The following is a 23,546-nucleotide window of genomic DNA, read 5'->3' as shown; positions in this document are numbered from 1 at the left end:
CGGTTCTGATTTTTAATAATTTCCATTACACATTGAGAACTGATGTCTCAGTAATTTTCTGTGAACCATGCAAGCAAGACCAGTATTGAATTACAATTTCTATAGCATTGGGTTTTGATTATTTTGTCATTTATTTCATTAAAAACAACACACTTTTTTTCCCCAAACATGATGCGGACACACATGGGGACGTCTCGGCTGCAGCTGCCTGAAGCTTTGTCAAGTTAGTTTACATCATGTGTCATTTTATGCGTCAACTTGAGCAAGACCATGTTAAAGTAACAAGAATTTTTTTTCGACCATAATTTTAGCAGTTTTCTGCATTTGAAAGTATAAAATGTGAAAATCGCAAATTGAATCACAATCACATTATTGGTCAGAAAAATCGCAATTCGGCTTTTTGACAAAATCGTGCAGCCCTAATTCACAAATCAATGTACTTTCCTTTGTAACGTTACTAGCTCGGCGCTTAATTCTTCTAAATTGGAAATGTAAGACCCCTCCTACTCATCAAAACCTCAGGAGAGAAATAATGCAATGCTTACAATTAGAAAAAATAAAACACACTTTAAGACAAAAAGAACACAAGTTCTTCACTACCTGGCAACCTATTGGTTATTTTAAAGCTAGGGTTGGCGATCTTGGAAAACTAGCATGTAGCACGAATGTAGCATCTCCCCAAGGCTCCGCCCAGCTCCCACCCCATTGGAGGAGCTCCGTTGGGAGCGGAGACGCAGAGACGTTCCGCGCGTAGTGCGCGCAGCACTTCCGCGTTCAGTGCGTTCCTGGCGTAACCCTTCGTTTTTCTTTATTTGCACTATGCCAAGTATGGCGCACTCACCGGTAAGTAAAGCCCAAAACACTCTTCTCCGCCATTCTGCAACGACGCTCCGTCCATCTACGTGCGCACTGAATCAGGGTCAGTGCACGCCATTGACATGTACGCGCAGGGGGCAGGTCGAACGGCGAAGGGATTTGATTGGTTTAAAAAAAGGTGTCCCGTCAAGACGATTGGTTGCTGTTTTTCCCGTTTTACTCCTGCTGTAGATAGCGGATATTTTCCAAACTACTTTAAGAACACGCTATGAATTGTTTCCCATTGGGTCATAAAGATCATTTTAACCAGTATTTAAAAAAATGTATCTCATTCATATCGCCAACTCTAGCTTTAATAAAGATAACTTAGTATAACTCCTTAAAGCCCTCCAAAATTCCTCCTCAGTTTGCAATTGTGCAGGTTTTTGTTTTGTTTTTTTCTTGTTATTGTTGTTGTTCGGTTCTTGTTTATAAGAAAAAAAAAAAACAAGAAGAATGCATACATGTGAACAACTCATATTACAATGAAAATGCTTCAATAAAAAAAAAAAAACTGAAAAAAAAATCTTGAATGCTAACTCATGGCTCAATGATAATACAATAGTACTCAATAATCATAAAAAGATGAATGCCCTGGCTTAAAATTTTGATTTCAGAAAGCTTTCATTGTGCTCAGGCTTGTTGATTCTTTCTGAAAGACAAACTGAATACCTCATTCAAATAACTGCTAAATGAATATGAAGTATGAATCAACATAAGTATGTCAAGTTAAATACTGCAACATCCACTCATGTCGCCTCATACGCAGAAAAAAGGAAAATATTGGGTTTTACTTGATGATTCAGAGGGAGCTGTGTTCCAAGAGAGGCATGCAGAGTGTACTCGAATCTTTAAAAAACTCCCCCCGCCTCACTAATGCACATGGAAGAGGATAGTCCTTTGTATCCTTCAGTCTATCTGTCCCAGTCTCCCAGCTGGCCTCTCCTTCAGTGGTTATCATGCGGCTCGCAGCCCGGCTCATATCTGAGGGAGCTGAGCTGCTGATTATGAAGCACCAACAAACCTGAAGAGACGGAGTCGGAGCGGAGCAGCATTTCACACTACAGTGATCACAAAAAAGGCTTACGCCAAAGCTCTTTGTGCGCTGCTGGCTCTCCTGCACTTCGACTGTGACTCTGCTTAACGCTGGCTTTAAATGGAAATGTTCCACCTGTGTCATGATTCCAGTAAATGGAGCAACTTATTCAAACATATAAAATGCTGCACTTAGTTATAACAGTATCTGCAACTGGACAGCATAACAGCCTCCCCCTCATCAGCCAACAAGCTCTGTGCATTGGTCAAAGTTCTATTTTGTCTCTGGGGGAAATCCAGTGAACGGATATAATGGATGACTATAGCACTACCTTGTCCCATTACTTATTTAAATTATTCAAATTATTCAGTATCTTTGCTTTTCCCATGATAACACTATATGCCAACCTACTCTCTTTATTACAGAAATTATGCATACTGAAATTGTGTGTAAAAACTGCAACGCTTGCAGAACAGGAACTGGCAGTCGGAGACCTTCAAGGAATATGTGTGAGCATAAAAAAGAAAGTGAAAGAGAATCCAATAAACAACATCCCTGAGCAAACATGTTTTTCTTTTTGTCTTTAGTAGTTTGCAGTGGCTTGTGGCACTCAGTCTTTAAAATCAACTCGTAAACCACAAAATGAAAAACTTAGAGCATAGTGTAAAAGGAACCTACTGCATTTATCTGTACTTCCAGGAACTCCTTGAGACATCGACCGTATAAAGTTGGAGAAAAACTAAACTTTCAGGCACGCTCATTAAATATAAAATGTATTCCTCTGTTGAGTGAGCAAACTGTGCTGTTTAGGGTTTTAAATGTGCAAATCAAAACCCCAAGATGTTGGTGGAGCCATAAACCAATCAGCCATAACATTAAGACCACACACTGTCAGCTCTGACATGTCAAGGTATAAACTTCACTGGAACTCTGACGGTGGGGTGGAAAAAAGTTTTTTAGATAAAGGTTATTTCCTTCTGTAGTAAATATATTTAAGCAGAAGGGGTGTAGGTGAGAGACACCCCCAGAAACCTTGTTCCATCATCATATAATGTTCTTGTTTATTCATGTAAGTGTTTTGTTTTGTTTTCAGTGACTATAATTTCAACTGCATGCTCAACTTTCCTGGCTTATTTTATGAAAAAAATACAGGTTGAAATGAAAAATAAAGGGGGAAGGACGTTACCAGAAATTCTGCTGTTACAGGCAATGATTTATAATAGTACTGTCTAGTACTGTCTATTTCCAGTGTTTTGTTTTCGTTGTTTTCCTCTCGGGGGGGGGGGGGGGGGGGGGGGGATGATGCAGGAATTCATTCAATCTCAATTTCTATTGTTTGTTTTTACTTTGTTTTGCTCAAGCTTTTTTCAGTGCACTAGCTGATGAATAGACTCCAGTCATTTAAGCCCTCACACAGAAATATCTTCTTTGCCAAGCCAGAAATCATGTTTGATTTCTCCCTGAAAACAAAAGCAACATGTCACTATGAGAAAGTGCAATATGTGAATCCATTTGCCAACATTACCATCTTGAAAGGTCAGAAAGTAAGAAGTGTGGGGATGGATAAAGAAACATGACTTGTCAGTTGAACTGCAGGGATTCAAAAGACCATGTTTTTGTTAAAATGCATCTATGGTCTATCGTGAGCCCCAGCAGGACAAGATGGATTTGAAATGTAAAATGTGTAAAAGAGAGGCTTCACTGTCGATTATCCACCCTTTTTAACCCTCATATACATTCATAGAAGTTTTGATCAACCACGTTTTGCCTTCCCTTCACCTCTATTCATCCATCTTATAGTCCAGCTGACTATAAATCAACCAACCACTGCACCACCATGTCACCCCTTTTGGTATTAGTTTTTTTTTCTATTACAAAAATTAAACTACAGAGTCGAGGTAGTGAAATAAACACTTTGTCCTTGAAGAAACTCAATTGGGGCTTTGCAGACTTACTTAACAGTGAGCTGTTCAAACTCAGACTTGAGACTTAAATCAGATGATTGATCAGTAGATTGGAACTGGTGTAATATCTGTGTTACACCTCAGGGCTGAATGCCCGACTGATATTACAGCATGGACTAAAATGGATGACAGTGATCACATCAGTGATCCAAGATGGCGGCAAAGTGTTGAATAAAAATTTCTCCATTACTTGAAAAGGTCATTCTATTTTCTTCTCCCATTCTTTTTTTTTTCTTACTCTGTGGCCCAGTTCTCAGTTTTCAAATATGATCTAAGTCACAAGGACTGAGCTTGATAAACTCTGGAGGGCACGTTTGAACTGAGATGAAGGGTCAACCTCTTCATCACTCACAGAGTATCTGTTGGCTCTACCAAGCATGACAGATACTCTCCAAGCAGCAGACCCTGATGATCTACAGCATGTGAGGAGTAAATATTAAGTGACAGTGATTCCACACCGCCACCAAGGCCAGACTGTTTTAAAGCAAACTGGAAACCCTCCGATTGAAGGATATTGAAATAACTCATTCTTCCTTCTATAACATCTCTGTCAGTCATTTCACTCATCTGCTCACCTCATTCATGGCAAGTGTGTATCCTGGTCAATATCAAGAAAGTTAAGTTGCAACATGATCAAAAGGCAAAAAATGGCTGTGAAGATTACCTTGAACCTCTCTGCTAACTTCTACTGGGTCTTTTTCCACTACTGAAAACTGTTTTGACCTGTTTGCACTGATTTAGATAAATGAACCTTTGAATTAGAAAAAATAAAAAATAAAAACAATAAGGAGTAGAAACAAACAAATAAATCATCAAGAAGCCTCCAACAAGTAATAAGCAAGTTAAAGCAGCACAGGTGCAGGGGATGCTACAATCACATTACTTAGAGGTGGACATCTTTAATGTTGCTGGCAGAGGGAGTAATTGGTTCCATAATTAAGGGCACTGAACTTCCAGGAAAAAGGACTTTAAGTGAACTAGCAGCACTACTACTCTAAAGTGGAGGGAATAGGCTATTTTAATGCCTCATTAATACGACAGACATGGGGAAAGAGACACTTCAGCAGCTGTCCATGACCATTCCCACACAACACAAGCCTACCTGAAACTGATAAGCTGCATTGCTGCAAAACTCAAGTTCCATGATGCTGCAAGTTAAAGCATCCAGATAGAAATTTTAATCTCCTTATCTTCATGAATTAACACACTGACTGATATGGTGAAACTGTGTTCCTTTTTGATTTAAAAAGCTTAATAACCATGATAAAGACCTTCAGGAAAATTCACACAAAATGCACACAACTAAATCTGTACAGTGCCTATAAATGTGTCGATTGTTGGCACTTACTGTGCTACACTAACAACTGTCAATAGCTTTGAAAGAAACATATCCATTGTTGCACAACACGACCGCAAGTCACAGCACTCTCGCTTTCGGTGCCAGAGAAAATTGAGATGGTGACACGGACAGAAATGTATTGTGGCATTAAAAAAAAAAAAAAAAAAAAAAAAAAATCCATATATGAAAGATAAAAGGTGGCCGGAAGGGATGGGGTTCATGAATTTCTAGCTCCCTGGTAGTGATGGAATTCTGAAAATCCAAACCCTTGGCAAATGGGAGCAGCCAGGCAGCATGATATCTCAGCTTTAGCTCCTGCTGCTGTGACCCTTGTGAGCATGTCAAACCTTTTTGAACCAATATTTTGTCTGCCTCCTTACAATTATGTCATAAAGCAAAATAAAATCCCCGAAAATCTCACTCTGAATAAAATGCTGTTCCGCTCTTTGATGAGAAAATAAATAATAATGGCACTCTGAATAATAATAATAATAAATTGGTTTTATATAGCGCTTTTCTGAACACTCAAAGACGCTTTACATTGCATTATTCATTCACTCCATACTGCGTGGTGGTAAGCTACTACTGAATAAAACAATAATGCAGACCAAAAACAGGTTCAATGTGTTTGGTGTAAGACGATATTTGGATTTTATATTAAATATTATACTAAACATTATGTTTAATTTTGATCCTCTGACAATTGTTCACACATATCTTTCAACCGCATCATGTCCTGCAGCTATTAGAGTAACTGGCCCTCCCTCAACTCTCAGCCAGGTTGGGTTCCAACATCAAACACATCCCAAACATCTGAGTTAGACTAGTTCAGCACCATGGACAGCTCCTCACACAGGCAAAGAAATACAGAATCCCTCTTTCAGGTCACATCTTGTTAAGGATAAAATATGCCTTGAGGGGAATATCAGATGAACATGACTCTGAAGTATGACCAGACTAATTTTGAGAAAAGAGAAAACAAAAAAAAGATACAAGTTAAAGCATCTACAAAGGTGTGATCAAAAGACAGTTATCTGGCTAGCTTCAAGTCATTTCTAATAAATTTCAGGACTTTAACTCAGAAGCCAAAGGGGACCTTGTAAACCTCTTTCACATTTGGTTAAAGACCTTGTTTAGTTATAGTTATGTAGATGTTTGTAAAGGATCCACTCTTTAGAATCAGTGCAGCAATTTCTAAAATTGATACAATAACTGAAAGTCTTAACTCGATCTGTAAACTGCAACTTCAGTAGTTAGAGGCCTACAAGCTGATCAAATTTATTTGTCCTTACCAGCATGATCTGTCATTGTTACCTTTGTTTATAGTATCCCTCCAGAAACCTGAAAAGCCAAAAAAAAAAAAAGAAAAAAAAAAAAGACCAGATAAGCTACTGACAATGATGCTGCAGTCTGCTGCCACTTCTATATTCAGCTCTTTGCCGTTTCTTTGCAGGATACTTAGTGTTCCCTGATTTGGTCAAATAAAGAGAAAGCACTCTCCCTCTGAGCAACTGTGGTGCTGCAAAGACTTCTGTATCAGAGCGTCACCTACACAGACAAACAGAATTGCTCATTTCCACTTGACTAAATCATGGACGCTCTAATGTGTGATGCGTTTCTTGGGTAAATTACCATATAAATAGCTCACATTGCTCATCTGTGTTTGTTTTAAATAGAGGATGAATAGGAGAATAGCAATAATAAAGCAAAGGCATAATGTCAGAGAAAGACACAAAGTGGGAGCAGTTCATGTTAGAGGGTGCCACTTAAATGACTCTCTCCAATGTCTGTATTTGCCTTTTTTCATGTGGCGTCTTTTTACAGAAGTATTGTCGTCAACACAGAAAATCGAAAACTGACAAATGTGTGTAAATCTAGGAGCATATATGAAAAATAAATCTAAAAGGAAGAATCCTCTTCTGTATGTTGTCATGAATGAGTGTCAATTCAGTTGATCTTGGATATTCATGGGAAACATTTACATCATACTTTCATGCCACACAGCACCACGATCTGGAAGTATAATGTGTTTATTATGCAAAATGAAACATCAACTGCATCCACTTGAGGTTCACAATCAACCTGCTCCACTCATAAAGGGAGCAACATGGATTTCTTCTGACTTATTCAAAAGACCTTGAAAACATCTTAAAATTATTACCCCTCCTCTTTATTTAGTTTCAGATGAAACAGATGGTACAATTTCACTCTGAAAGGAGAAAAAATTATCCAAATATTTATTCAACAACAGACTTAGATGAAAATATTACCACAAAATTGCTTTTTCGTTATTGTTGCAATCTGCAGTAAGAGTGCAGAAAACACAGTGTGTGCATGGGAATATTATCTTTTCTTTATCTTTAAATAAATGAACAGAAGTGTGGGCATCAAATGTGACAATGACAGTTATTTGAAAACAAATATCCTTCTACTTCTGAAACTCTTTGAACTCGTGTTAGCTCTACAGAGGATGATTTCAAATAACAAGGAAAGAATCAAAGCAGGTAAAATCTTTACACTTTGTAAGAATCTGTACTTTCTTCAAAGGAAGTTTAATTTATACTTACCCTGAATGATTTTTTTTTTAAAAAGGAGAAAATGTGAGTATCACTGCCACAGAAGAATGAAATTACTTATGTTCAGGATGAGGATTTTGGTTAAGGGGAAAGTGACTCTCGAGGAAATTAATGAGACGTGATGTAACATTTTTTTCTTCAAAAAAAAATTTTGATAGGACAAATCTTTCACTAATCTGAGGATCTGAATGAGTTTACACACCCAAATGAGAATTGATTTTTTTTCCTATTGTATTTATTGAAAATACACACTTTGAGCTTATACTGAGGTTAAGAATAAAGGACAGGAAAACAGGTTCGATGAAGGTAAGTAGTTGTCCGGTTGATAAAAATGATCCAATTCAATGTGTCTGAAAGTAACGAAAACACCTGTTTGTCACTGTGTGTTAAAAAAAAATTCTACTGTGCTGCTTCCTCCACATCGTCTGCTGGCTGTGTTCACTGTGAAACCTTATTGTGAGTCACGTCCACCACTGCAGCCTCCCTTGAAACTGAGACCAAACTGTGTGACCTTTATCACTGCAGCAGATCCAACACAGAGTTGACAAGAGTGTTTTATTGGGTCTTATCAACCTCGGGCCCTGCGGCAGGAGTCACACATCATCTCTCAGATTTAATGCTGCTTGTTCACAGAAACAGGAGGCATGAGGATTTACAAATAGCTTTTTTTGTTTTTGTAAAGGTGGCGGTCAGTATTTTTTGCTGACATAGAGGCAATGATTAAATTAGTATTGCTTTATTTCGCCATAAGGAAATAACAGTTCTCTTGCGAAGATCCATTAAAATACAGGAGTTTCATGACGAATTTGTTGAAGCAGAAATGTTACTGCTTATTATCTAAACTGTATGATTCTGTCTTGGTATTGTATCTGTCCTTGCTTTTAATTCATCTTCATTCTTCATTCATTCTTGTTCAGGGTTTTTGTTTTGACTGCTTGTTGAGCCGCATTTTGTAATAACGGTGTATTTTGCAATAAATGTCCAAAATGTCATAATTTTGTCATTTCATTTTTTAATAAAGCCGCATTTTGTAATAAATTGCCGCATTTTGTAATAAATTTTGCTGCATTATGTAATGAGTTATTACATTTTGAGAAGGTGCTGTTTCCCCCAAAGAGGTGACATTCCATGTCCCGAGAGCCAGTCTCTCTGTCCTGGGATCAGATCACCAGGCACGCTGCCGTCGGCTACCACCCAATCCACATTGCACCTGGCCCCTATGGTTCCCTCAGCGGATGGTGCTTCTGCCGGAGGGTGGGCCCACATCGCCCCTTGAGGCTGAGCCTGACCGGGCCTTTGCCCACGGGGCCCGGTGTGAGGCCCAACCCAGGCCTGGCTCCAGGTGGGGACCCTAGCTGCGCCATACCAGGCGACGTCACGTTACGGTCCTTGATATAACGTTTCTCATTGGGGGTTTTAGACCTGCTCCTAGTCTGGCCCATCACCCAGGACCACTTTGCTATGGGAGACCCTACCAGGGGCATAAAGCCCCCAACAGCATAGCTCCTGGGATCAGTTCCTGGCACTCACACTCCCCACCACTTTAAGGTCGCAGATCAGGGTTTCATAGTTTCAATAAAGGTAAAATGATACATTGAAAGGAAAACTGGGTTACAGAAGCATGCTTGGTTTATTAGGCTATATTGTATAAAGTGTTGCTACTGAGATGCACTTTTTTTTCCCCACAACACGTCTCAAAGGCAGTGCTATGACTATCTCAAGCTCCCTGTAACCTTCCAAGTCGCTCTTGTCTAAGTTTGTTTGATGAACAATAAAAAGAGGTATTATTACATGATGCACCATGCTATTACATTTTGCGAAAAAAAAAAAAAAGTTGCAAGTGCATTTTGTAACAATCTTCTCACAATGTAATAACTTATTACATAATGCGGCAATATCTATTACAAAATGCATTGAGGCAGTTTATGACGAAATGCGGCCGTTTACTACAAAATGCGGCTTTATTACAAAATGAAATGACAAAGTTATTACATTTTGGGCATTTATTACAAAATGCACCATTATTACAAAATGCGGCTCAACACTGCTCCACTCAGCCTCCACTTTGGGAGACTAAAAAGTTAGAACCCCAAAAACCCTGGACGAAGAGGCCGTCTCTTAGGAGGACTTGAGCCGTGATTGAGGGATCGCCAACAGAACATCGATTGAGGCAGATCTATTGACCTCATCAGACAACCTGGACCGGGTGCTGTCGGTTTCTAACTGGGCATCAATCAAAACAACTGATCCATTGATTGATCAGGACAATCTGGACCCAATGGGTGGAAACGGTTTACTTAACCCTGGGCTCCTACCATGTGGAACCGGATCCCAGTTTTGCTTCACTTCTCTGTCTTTCATGCAACTACTACGTGTCATTGACCATTGTTTCTCTTGTAGTTTATGTACTCTTTGTTGATACAAGAAATGTATCTCTGTCCTATTTCTTTCTCTGTCCCCTCACCCCAACCGGAATTGCAGAAAGTCGCCACCTCTGAGCCTGGTTCTGCAAAGGTTTCTTGATTTTAAAAGGGAGTTTTTCCTTTCCACAGTCACCTATGCTTGCTCATGTGGATCTGTTGAGTTTTCTCTGTATAAATGTCTAGAAATGACTGTGTTGTAATTGGCACTTTATAAAGCTGAATTGAAATGCTAAAAAAATAGAAATTCTTCATAATGGGATATTGTGGCAAAATGACAGTGATAAAATACTTAAATAAGTGAATAGATTATGACCACTGACAGCTGAAGTTACTGTCAATGATTATTGATTTATTAGGCAGTGACCGAACACGTCATTCTTGATGTGTCAGAAGACAAAAAACAGTAAGCATATGAATTTGACAGAGTTTGACAGTGATGGCTAAAAGACTGGGTCAGAGCAGAGAAAGTCTGAAGCCTTTTTTTTTTTAATCTACAGTGGTCAGTATTGATCAAAAGAGATTTAGGGAAGAAAATATGGCAAACCAGCAACAGGGTCATGAGATGCTCGGGGTCACTGCTGCACTTTTATCACATGGAGGTCCCACCTCAACACTTGTGGTACTTTAAGGATGTTTCTAAAAACCTGATGCCAGATACCACAGCATATATCCTGTTGAGCTGTAAAGGAAACCATGATGTGTCAGGGCTGTTTTCACAGCATAAGGGAAACTTACATAACAGGTGGGATGTCATATTGAGGCTGACAGGTGGTATTAAATTTGTGGCTACTGTGATTCATGTTTCCAGAACAATGCGCCATTCCAAAACTTTAAGTGAACACAATTTGGAGTTGTGAGTAGTTTAACAACACAGCGGAGGGGATCACTGTGACGAACAGCTCAGTTTCCTGCCAGCTCCGCTACGTCGCTACAGCACAGATTCAAACAGGCTTATGGACAAAAAAAAAAAAAAAAACATCCCTTAATCTTCTTTGCACTTTGAACATTTTGAAGTGCTTTGCAATGCATTTTGATCTATGCAATGTGCTATGCGAATGGATATTGATTTGGTTTGCTTGCATTTTGGCGGGGCTGCAGAATTCATTCTAAACCAGGACTGAGGAGACAAATGGGACGAGGAAAGGATGAGAGGAGGGGGACAGGGTGATCATTTCCAATATGATGGCTGAAAATATCGCCGTGGTCCTGAATGACTGAATTCAGCCAAAAAAAATCCACTGATGGGTTATTGGCCGCACGGTGGCGCAGTGGTTAGCGCTCTTGCCTCACAGCAAGAAGGTCCTGGGTTCAAATACCGGCCAGGGCTCAGGGCCTTTCTGTGCGGAGTTTGCATGTTCTCCCCGTGTGTGCGTGGGTTCCCTCCGGGTACTCCGGCTTCCTCCACGGTCCAAAAACACGCATGTCAGGTTAATTGATCACCCTAAATTGCCCCGAGGTATGAATGTGTGAGTGAATGGTTGTTTGTCTACATATGTCAGCCCTGCGACAGACTGGCGAACTGTCCAGGGTGACCCCGCCTTCGCCAACAGCAGCTGGGATTGGCTCCAGCCACCCGCGACCCCGAAAGGGATAAAGCGGCAGAAAGTGAATGAATGATGGGTTATTTTTTTGTCACTCAGTATCGTGGACCAACTATCTCCACTCAATCTCATCTTTCCATCCAGTATCATAACAGCATCAAACATTTCATCACTACGCAAAGAGAAGCAATAAACTGTGCAATTGGAAATGTGGTGGTGACTGAATAAAATTACAGTGACACAGCACATTTCTATGACTGTATACAGCAAACAGCAAACAACTGTTTGACCCTCAGAAAGTCATCTCAGGAACAAGTAGCAGTCTTGATTTAAAAGGCAATGCATTTCTAAACAATGGCCAGGGTTTCCGCCAGACCTTTTCAGTCCGGGCACCCCGCCCGTGCTAAATTGTACAGCGCCCGGACAACGGAGAGGAGAAAAAAAAAAAAAATCTCTCCGACGGTCGAACACCGGCAGCGTTAGCAGCGTTAGCAGCGTTAGCAGCCCCCCACCGTCCCCCGGTCTGACGGCTCACACCAGTAGCATTCCCCGTGGAACCACACGCTCCCCCCCGGCCAAACTTTTTCCTGCAGGAAACACTGATGGGTTTCACAGAAATCATGTAGAACTTATGAGGTGAGACAAAGTCACCCAAAGACACTTTATCAAGGGTGTGGAGTCTGCAGGATAAAAAGAAAAGGTTAGAAAGAAAAAAGGGGACAAAAAGAATTCAGTGTAACTGCATGCCTCTCAAAGGAAGCAAAGTTTCTGTACCGTCTAAAGTCTTTACAAGTGAATCAACTGGTAGACTTGACGGTGATGAGGGAGGCCATTTGGGACCCGAGTCGGCACGGAGGGAAGACAGGGACTTTTAAAACACTGCAGGTACATCTCAGAGCGTAGGCGCCACCCGATACACCAGGTGATGAAGAGTGGTTCGACAGGCTGGCTGTTAAAGAGTTCTGCACATGTGCAGGTAAATGGACAATAACATACAGAATGCCACGACTCCCAGTCTATATTCTCCTAGGACTTGGTAGTTTCATTGCTGAGTCATCTGTGGCAATCCAGCTTGAATGCGAATGTCTATTTACTCGACATTATCAATGTTTACAGTATTTTTTTTTTTTTTTTTGCGCGTACAAGTGTGTGTGTGTGTGTGGTCTCATTACAAAAGCAACCGACAGCACCAACCAGTGGAGCTCCATGCCAACCACATCTTTCTCAGGGTTTTTGCCATTTATGTGTAAACAGACATTGTTTTCAAAATGGGGGTGATAATAAATGCAAAAGGATGTGTTTACACTTGAAATCCTCATGTGAGGCAGTGTGTTTTTAGTCACAAATTGGCCTCCGAGCTGCGATAAGGCTTCAGGACGGTGCAACAGGACATTTTTGGTCATGGGAGAAATGCATTTTCCCCAGCAAGATTCTTTTTTCCCATTTTTCATTTTAGAGAAGATATCCTGATAAAAATCTGAAAAGAAAAGCGTTATAACTGTACTTTTGATATTTCATTCGAAAGTCATCTAACAAGTGCTTGAAATAAGACCACGTTGGTCCCGGTCAACGTTAAAATCACAAATGGCATTGATGGTGCAAATTAAAGAAAAGTAATCAATGTTCCCCTTGCAGACATTAACCAGCAGTTATCAGATCAGATTATTACAACAAACATAACTCACAAAAAGCCATGAGTTCACTGAACCGTGGAGGCTTAATGAACTGAGAAGAGTCAACATTGATTTACAGTCACCACGTTAGCATTAGTATGAGGAGAGATTTTGCCATTATTGAATTGGCACGAAACCTGTTTTCATCCAGAATAGAAAGATGGGGCCATATTTAGTCATCAAATGCAACAAAAATGGGAATGAGGATGATGAAGCATTTTGGGATCATTGAAAAGAGGCCAAAACATGTCAACGAGATTAGAGTTGCATAAATCTGCTGTTCAATAACATTTAAAATTTAATGGTATCATGATTTCACATTTTTCTGTTCAAACAAATGGACAAAACCTGTGCTCTCCAACTTTGATGTTCGAATTTGAAAGCTCAAGACTTAAGAACCAACAGCCATTTTCCACAATACTTGAAAAGGAGCTTAGTCTTAGCTTTCGTCACCTATACAGAACCCTCCTACACTGTAATAAAGGCATTTGTCACATCTATGGGGCCAGTGTTGGATAGAAAGTGTTGGATCAAATTTGCTGCTTATTGGAAAATCTTTTATTCTGAAACTTAACCGACTTACAGTCTGATACGCCTCCTCGCTTCCCAGCTTTGCTGCGTATCACTGCTGAGCCTCTCGCTTTAACAGCAGCCTGATTTCCCTGAAACGTAATCCGAGCTGGAGCCATGAAGCACCTGCACACAGTATTTTGAGTGGAAATACTCCAACTATACACCACATGGACATCTCTCACTCCAGCTGTAGGATTGAAATTCAAAATGTCAATGAGAACAACAGGCTTTGCAGTGGAACCATGTGAGCGATGTAACATGAAAACAGATTTTATCTTTTTGTCTTCTTGAGTGTGGATAAAAAAGTGGCTTTGCAGCAAATACGATTTAAATTATCCAGATTTTACTGAACAGGCACCAGTCAAAGTATTGCAGGCTAAAGCTTTTCTGTTTGCATCGTGAAGCTCTGATCCTTCAGGAATCAAGATCAAGCTTGTCTTTGTTCCTGACATCTTTAAGTCTTTCTCTGAACTTTCTTTTTTTATTTATTCAGTCACTCTCCAGCCCATCATCTTATTCCTCATTATTTCTCTGACACACAGTGTGGCAAAAAGAAACTGCACAACTTTCATTCATGACACTGATGTAGTCGTACTTGAAATTATTGATGGTAAAATATACTTGGAAGTTTCCAGGGGATTTAAGGGTCTTTCAAAAAATACATCTCATGTAAGATGCAAGACAGAAGATGTCAATACAGTAATGATTTGGAGCACAGTGGTCGACTGCAGGGAAAGAAATAAGCAGGAGATCAATTAGTCTGAAAATAACTCCTCAGAAGCCCCACTTAGACCCACCTGTGGCAAACCATATGGGGAAAAAGTCAAGTTGCTGATGTTTTAGGGGATAAAAGGAAATCTTTGCGGCTGAAACACGAAGAAACTCTTGTGACTGACATGCATCTGAATCTGTTTTTCCTTTCGGTGAAGTCACATTGCAGTCGCTCTGCAATTTCAAATACAGGCAAATGAAGGACTTTCAATTTTGATTTTTTTTTTTTGTTTACGAATTGAAAATCTACTCAAAGCTGAGGAAAAAAGATATGATGTATCATTACTACTGATGGCATTTTCAAGGGACTTGGCATAAGTGTTGCTCTCTTAAATTTTTAATTGACTGAATGCTGCTGAAAACCATGTAAGAAGTCGTACCTGTGTGTAGTTTTTCCTGTGCTGTATGTGTTTCTTGTGGTTTCCAATTTACAACTAAAATGAAGCTCTGTCAGACCAGAGGCCAGGTTGGTCAACCTGTGGTGCACAGCTTAAGACCGAAGGCTGATCTCACCCGGAGTCAGAGCGGGTCAGAGGGGCGGGATCCATCCTTCTTGGCTCAGACTACTGTGGATTTGTTTATTTTTGTGTCGCTCTCACTCTTGTTGTAAGTTATTAATTACCTCTAATTTGTTCACCACCTCGACTGTGAACAAATTAATCACTTTACGAAGAAAACATTTTGTACGACTGCTTAAGACCTGTGGAGGATGGCACTGCATGATGGGCTCAAGTCCTGATAGGCTGGGGCCTAACAATATGACACACCTCTGGATGATCAAGTATTGGCAGTCTGATTCCTATGAGAAGACCTGGCTAAAAATAATTCTATCTAAAAACTCAAATCAGAATCATTTTAGCATTGATTGTGAGTTCAGAAGTACCACAGCTCCAGTGGAGCAAATGAAAGTCATCAGTCACCCATCAATTTGCACTCGAGTAAGTATTAAAGCAGGGGTGAGCATTCCTGGTCCTCCAGGGCCGCAGTCCTGTATGTTTTCAATGCTCCCCCTGAAATTAATGCATGATGACACTCTGCAGAAAGTCTGACAACAAGCCAGTTACTGCCGTCAGGTGTGTTGGAGTAAGCGCAAGTTGAAACTACGCAGGAACCCTCTGGGACCAGAATTCCTCACCTCTGCATTAAAGGCACCTATAATGGAAATATACATCCAGAACAGCTACACAAAAAGGAACATTTTCTGTAGAAAGAGGAACTGAGGGAAGCAACTCTGACAGTGAGAGAAGGGATTTTCGAAACATCAGGCATCCAGCTTTGTGTTTATACAGTTTGTGAACGCCCCAGGAAAGGCGCCCACCGTGCCAGTAATAAAAATGTGAAGCATTTGGCTGAAGACTGGAGAGCAGAAGGTAGAATGTGGCAGATCCTATTTGCTGACTTCAGGACCTGGAGCTGAGTGTGTATATACCTTCATCTCTTTACAGTGTCACATTATGGGGACTTGTCATCCTTGTGGGGAAACAAGCATGAAGACATGCTTTGAGGTTTGACTAAGATTAGGCAAAGGTTAAAGGAGTCGAGTCTGCAGGGAGTGAATATAAATCAATGTTCAAAGAAAACAACATCAGCATTTGTGTTTGTTCATGTTTTTGAAACTGGTGAGAAAACTAAAACTGCCCATGAGGGTTCATGTCAAATTTCAGTCTTCATGAGAAAAATCTGGAAATGATGAAGCAAAAACAAATTTCAATGTCAGTCTTTACCTCGTTCACCACAGACTAAGATTATTATTTTTTAAGCTACATTCAGAACATGTGTGCAGGAAAATAATGTTTTAAAAAAATACAGATTCAAAACTATTTCTCACAATTTAAGTTATATGTTAGTATAAAATGCACCTTTGCAAAAACAAACCAAATTAAATGCAGAACAGCATCAGGAAGCGATGAAACAACTGAAATCATAAGTTTGTTATTATTCCATGTGTGCTGTGGAGCTTGACAGCTTTTAGGCCGACAATCAAATATTGAAGTAATCTAGGTGTTTAATTGCAGTGTGCCATCATGCTGTGTTGTCTGGTGGCCCCTAATATCAAGTACTAGTATAATTTGATATACATAAGCAGCCAAACAACAAAATAAATATTTGTTTCCTGTAAAATACAGAAATTGTGTCAAAGATTAGGTTTAGGGCAGGGCATGTGTTGGGTAAGGCACGCAGGAGTGACAATTGAGTTATAGGTAAGTTTACTGGAACTGAATGTCAACCAATGAAGAGTCCAAAGAATCAACAAATAAGACGTGTCTTTGTGTGTACGTGATCAAATATGCACGAAGTGTCAGAGTAAAAACACGGTAAAACAATCCTCAAATCCTCTTTGAGCAACTGAATCCAAACAAACACAGAACAATAAAATTAGTGTCCGACAGTGAATAAACTTTTCCCTCAAAAATTCCTGATAATTGTTGCCACCTTATTATTTTTTTTATCTTCTCCACAAATGTGGACTGGCAAATGTTGATTTAAATGGTACTGGGGAGTTTACATGTGGAGGAATCAGGACATGAGGAAAGGCGTGATCAGTTTTGTGGCTGCCTTAGAGGAGGGGATAAAAAGTGTCCTCTCCCTTTAACTGCCTATTACATTTTAAAATGTCCCTGAAGGCATAACTTGCATCATACTATGAGTCTCGTGTATTTTAACAAAAAGAAGAAAGAAAGAAATGCTTTATACATATAGAAGTAGGAAAACTTAAAGTGGATACTTACAAAGGCTGAGTCCTACAAATGGCTGTCCAAAAAAACATTATCACAAGAGAAAGAACATGGCAGAGGTCACTTTGAGTTTAAATAGCACTGACCAGTTTCCTTTTTGATCAATCAGTTTTCACATTTCATTTCTGGGACTGAGTTCCTGCCGGGGTCATGGTTTGTCTACGACTGCAAAAAAGAAAACTAACATTTGGAGAAGAGTGCAGCATGAATGTTTCCTCTCATGTCTGAAAGTGTCAAGACTTCCACAGCTCAGACGACTTGACGTCCAAAACAAAGTCGCTGCGAACATCAGCAAGGAAGCCAGTCCTCCCTCAACATGTGTTTCACATAGTCTGTCCTTCCTTTCTTGACTTTCCCACTGTCCTCTTCTCTCTCCCTCTGTGTTGTTCTTTATAGTTGCATTGCTCTCCAATGCCCCTTCACACGGACCAGCACTCTCAGCCTTTCTTGTCTGTATATATTAGCTGGACTCTGCTGTTGTGCTCGGCTTGTTCTGCAGCAAACATTTTAATTGCTTTCCAAACAAAAGTAATTTATTTCTATCTGGCTGTTTTTCAGAGGAAACAAAACCCCTCTCAGGTTCACCAATGTCTTTGAGACAAACATGAGTTTTAAGTTGGGTTTTTATTTTCATGCCGCGCTCCTCCTGGGCGTATGGTGAAGTCGGGTTGGCATTCTCGCCTTGTTAGATTCAAGGTTTGGGGGTCTTTCTCAGGGGAGTCTGCATGTTTTTCCTGTATAATTCTGCCTTCAGTTTTGTTTTCACAGTGAGAAGGATGCAAACATCATACTGAACAATATTAAAATGCTTGAAATAATTGTACAAGAGCAACCATACCAGATCTGATTTTACTCCAAAGGTATCAAGTGTGAGCACTCACTCACATTAAAAACTGTCATATTTTGATCATCTACTAAAGGAAAATGTGACATATTTAAAAAGAAATGGAAGGAACAAAACATGTCCATGTTATCTCAAATTGCATGTATTTCAGTTCCCTTTTTGAGTTCTGCAATACATTCTGAAAACTACTACAATTTTAAATCAATATAAGAAGAAGCAGATGAAGAATGAACAACAGTTGCAGTATCATCTCAGTGTGTTGCTGGTACCATTAGCAAAAACCACCAGTTCATACCCACATGCGTGTGTGATGAGCAGCATCAGGAACAACCAGAACTTCATCTGAAGACCACAGTGGGGCTTTCTCTCTGAGTATGTTCTCACCATCTACCCACAGCACGCAACCCTGGAATTGCTAATTAGCAACAAAGAAGAGCCAAAATAACTAAGGAGAGTCAAGCCAAAGAACAAAGTTGTGCTAAAAATGTAAATCTGCTACTCAATGCACAACAGAGGTCACAGCAGAAGTTTACAATCAGGCCCTCCAAAAATCAGCCACACCTTATTGTTTCATAACTACTTAATTTAACGCAGATTTGAATTAAACAAATGGCAATTTCTTTTACTTTCAGCTTTACCTAAAATACCAGAAAAGACATGCACAAAAATAGGATTATTGAAACCACTGTATTTGCATTACATTTCTTTTAGTTTAGTCTTTGTAGTGATTTGTGCTGTCCAGTTCATACCAAGGAAAGTTCCCAGTTGGGGAACATCAGATGAGCAGCTTGATTGCTGTCCCTTGTCTGTTCAATTTCTCTTCAGCTACTTCCGCTTCCTTTCAACAATTTACAGACAAGACTGAGAAGGTCAGTCGAGTCGAAATCCCAAGTAAAAGCAAGTTTCCATCCAGATAAAAGACATGATCAGACACTGCGTTCACATGCCTTTCACTGGATATTAACCGTGATGGACCCTCTTGCCACTCTGAGATGTATGGACTTTTTTTCTTCTTCTTCTTTTTCAGTTGACTTCATTTGGCTTCAACAATACAGGAAAGTGTAAGAGCTAATACTTCATAAAACAGATGGCAAGATTTCACATCTGTCAATATCCAGAGGTATTTAAACAGATCATTACAGTGCGTACAACATATCAAAGCACACTTCTTTTCCCCTCTTTGTCTCCAAACCAACATACTGTATTTGAAGATGACTGTCAGTCTAAGAAAGAATATTCTGTAATTGTCGGGCCCTTATTTTTCAACCTTTGTTTCCTACTTACTTCCCTCATCCTCATCTTCTTCTACACCCACAGCTCTGTAAACACCCCGACACAGCTCATTGTGTTTTCTGAGCACATCAAATTCACTGCCAATTTCCTAAGCCTCCCCACCTTGACTGGTTCACGTCAGGACAGGGGCTTGGGAGGTTATTTACTGTTTGTGTTGTTGGGAACTGACCAATGGAAATATTCCACCAAGGCATATTAAATCCAACATAACCCGCAGTCATGTTGTCTGTGAATACTGTGCCTCCTCAGGAAGGAGGCATGACCCCCGCCGTGGTGGTGAGACAGCAAACCTCAGACCACAGAGAACAAAGTCTACAGCCGAAAATCTATCTGAGAGGACGCTGACCAACTGCGTCCTCAAACGGATTAAAACGGCCTCAAAGCGTCTTGCTAGTCATGACGCCCACAGATCCATCTCCCCTTTTTCACTGGTGAAACCTTTCCCCAGTGGCACAGAACGGCAGGAGCTGCCCTGGAGTGGACCGAGACACCAGCAGCACCACACCGCTGCAGCTCTACTCCGTCTGCAGCCAGCCACGCTGCAACTCTGCTCTTCCCCCAAGCAAATGACCAAGAACCAGAAAAGGACGTACAGAACGGGACTGGACGACTCCGTTCATCCACGTGAATCCTCCAAAGAGCCAGAATCCTACTGGACGCGGTAGAATTCAATGCTCTGATCTCCGCACCGAACACCTCATCAGCCAACAGCCACAGCGGCTGAGAGCCGCTCGTTAAAGTACCTCATCGCACAAGGTTTGACCTGGGCGGCATAGATAGTGGTGATAACATAGCTTGCGTTTCTTTTATTGTGAACTAGGACAAAACGTCCTGCCCGATCGCGCCCCCCCCCCCCCCCACTCCCCAAGGAGAAGCCAGACCGAGAGACGCACCGTTCCACCTCCATTCACAAGCACATGCACATGAAGTTGTGATTTATATTTCTAAACAACACACATGCTAAATAATTCCAGATAACACTTCACATGAAACAAAGCATCTATTATAGGTTGCTTGTCCTTCTTAATCTCTTCCCTTCCTGTACAGGATCTCTCTCCCTCAGTGGAAAGGTACTGTGCAATCAGGCTCTAATTAAAATCACATACTGTCATTTGTCCTAATTAATTAAATGAAACCATCAGGAGAGGGACTCCGATACCCTGATGAAGAGGCAAACTGAGATCAAATCATGTAGACAAGTCTTTGAAGATTTTAGTTCCAGGAAAGTAAAAAGCAGCTGAATGTTATATTTGAAGGCACAGGGAACACAATAAATTAAGTGTCAAATAAAAAGTATCTGGTTAAATGTTTCACAGAAACACTGATGACATTTGTGAGCGATCCAACATTTGGGCAGAACACCACATGGAGCTGGAGTTTCGTAATCCAGGTGTCAACTGCATTTCAGAAAAGAAAAGAAAAAAACCTTGATATTGGTGCATCTGCGACTTAAAATATTAAATACTGCTTAAAATGTGAGCTACTTTCAACACAGTGTTATATTGGGAATTGGCTAGACAGACTATGCTTCAGGTGAGGGTTTGCCTCTGCATTTCAATATCTCGCCTGTCAAAGAATTACGTGCCACACATTGGACGCATCTGGGGGGGAAAAAAAATCATCTTCTGGTGGAAATGGGCATTTTCTGTTATGTTCCATTATGCAATTTAAACATTAACTGAATGTGCAACAACATCTGGTAGCATTGCTGAAGGCAAGAAAATCTTTCAATCCCAAATACAATTTTTTACTTATTGGTACATGCCTGAAGATACCAAGCATACTGAATTTGTTTCATCCCAGGTCTGGAAATGGATTGTGGTATCAAAAATTAGTGCAGATATCTAAAATGAGTATGAACAGATAATGTGTGTGAGAAATAAATCTTCATTGGCATTTTTACAAAGAAGAAACCAACCAGATGTTGATCATCTGACAGTGGAAATATTGCTCAAGTTCAGCCTAATTCGTGCTTGTGAAAAGCTTCAAAGGACATGCCATTGTTCAACACAGAAAACAAGCCATGTGGGGTAGAATTAGGTGATCTGGCCTTTAGTTTAATTGTCCAATCACAACCCTGTACAAACACGGAGGGGGTGGGGGTGGGTAGGTGGCTGGGGGGGGGGGGGGGGGGGGTCTTATTTTCTTGAAGGAACTGGTCTTTCACATGTTGCATCCCTCCAGACCGTGTGATACTTAATACTTAATTTCAAACTCAGCAACTATTATTTTGAAGCATTTTCAAGCACAACTTGTGACAGATTTGCTGTTAAGACCAATATTGACAAGTCAATAATCAACTGAAAAGGGATCTTAAAGTATTTTTGTTTCTGAAAAATTTCACATCAGATAGCAAAGCTTGGAAAAATGAGAGGCTGAAAGATCATCGTCAGTGTCTATGGAGACAAAGAGCAGTGTATTTTGAAAAATTTTACACTCTGCACTAATTCACATTCACAATTTGCCCCTTTCACTTGAAAGCTGTCTCGGCCACTCACATGATTGAAAAAACCAGAAGAAAAAAAAAACAATCACCATTCATCACTTTGAATGTTAATCACATAAGAGGTACAATTTTGAAATATCTATAAAAAAAAAAAAAACTAAAAAAAACCTGTAACTGTCGTCATAACGCCGAGCGCTCACATACTGCGGAACGGCTCCTCTGTGCCACGCAGGTCGCAGCCGTTCCGCAGCCATACTAGTGCGCCCACCTGATGCCGTACGGCTGCGCCACAGCACTCCGCCTTTTGACCAGACATGAGCTCAGTGCATGCGTGGCATTATGTTTCCATGACGATCTCCATGAAAACATGTTTGAACAGGCATTTTATATCGTTAAAATTTACTTACCACTCACGCCAATGACTTCAGCTGTTGTTGCCCAAGTGTTCTCCTTTCCGTTGGTGTCTTTATAAAAAGGACGACTGGTGTCATGGAGTATTTTGTGCTCTTGTTCCTCCAGGATCAGTTTCTCTTCAACCATGCTTGCTCTCGAGTTAAAAACTTCCACTACTCCTTTGTTTTGCGACGCCAGAGCGTGTTCAGGTTTCAAAATAAAACACTCATCCATAAAAGCGGATATTGACACATTTATTTACATGTAAAAACATGTTTGACAGCTTCAATAGTAATCTATATAGATATTTATAAAAATAATATGCCGAGGAATAAAAAAAGTCAACTTTTGTAGTCATTCGTTTTGATAAAATGGATGTTGCACTCTTTTGGTTTCCTGTTGGTGCTTTAACATTATGGGAAATTGACTCCGACTCCGCTGCGCCTCCGGCAAAAATAGACCTAGACTGAAGTTGTGCGGAGAGCTCTCCGCAGTACGACGGCGGGCATACGCTCGACGCAGCACTCGCGCAGGCAGTGAGCGCGCTCTGCCTGCGACTTCATTGACTTCAATGGGTGCGTAAGTGCTGCGTGAGTGCTGCAAACTGCGCGGCGCAGCACAGCGGAGCCGTTCCGCAGTATGTGGGCGCTGGCCGTTAAGATGTCCGTTTCCTTTCTTCAAGTATGTGACAATTCTAATGCAAATCATCTAGATTTGTCTCATTCAGTAAAGTAATACAACTTCATGCCAAAGGGTCAGAGTAACGAGTCCAAATGGAATCACACCTATTCTTAGTTCAAAATGAGTCACTGAAAGCGGCAGGTACACCCAGATGCTGCAGTAAACATGCGAATGGCACATTTGGCAGCAACAAACAGCAAACTGCTGCAACTTTGATAGTCAGATTGAGGTGAGTCTGAACAACGTACTAAAAATCCAAAGTGCAGAGTGTAAAATACATGCTGGCTTTGCAGGAAAGTGAGGGTGACTCACCACTGCCACAAACTGTATAATAGAGGTCCACCGGTACGGGTTTTTTGGGGGTCGATGCCGATATTTTCCAAATTTGGGCAGCCGATGCCGA

The sequence above is a fragment of the Salarias fasciatus genome, chromosome 14, assembly GCF_902148845.1.
Source record: "Salarias fasciatus chromosome 14, fSalaFa1.1, whole genome shotgun sequence".
Classification (NCBI taxonomy): Eukaryota; Metazoa; Chordata; class Actinopteri; order Blenniiformes; family Blenniidae; genus Salarias; species Salarias fasciatus.
Note: the sequence above shows the minus strand (reverse complement) of the source record.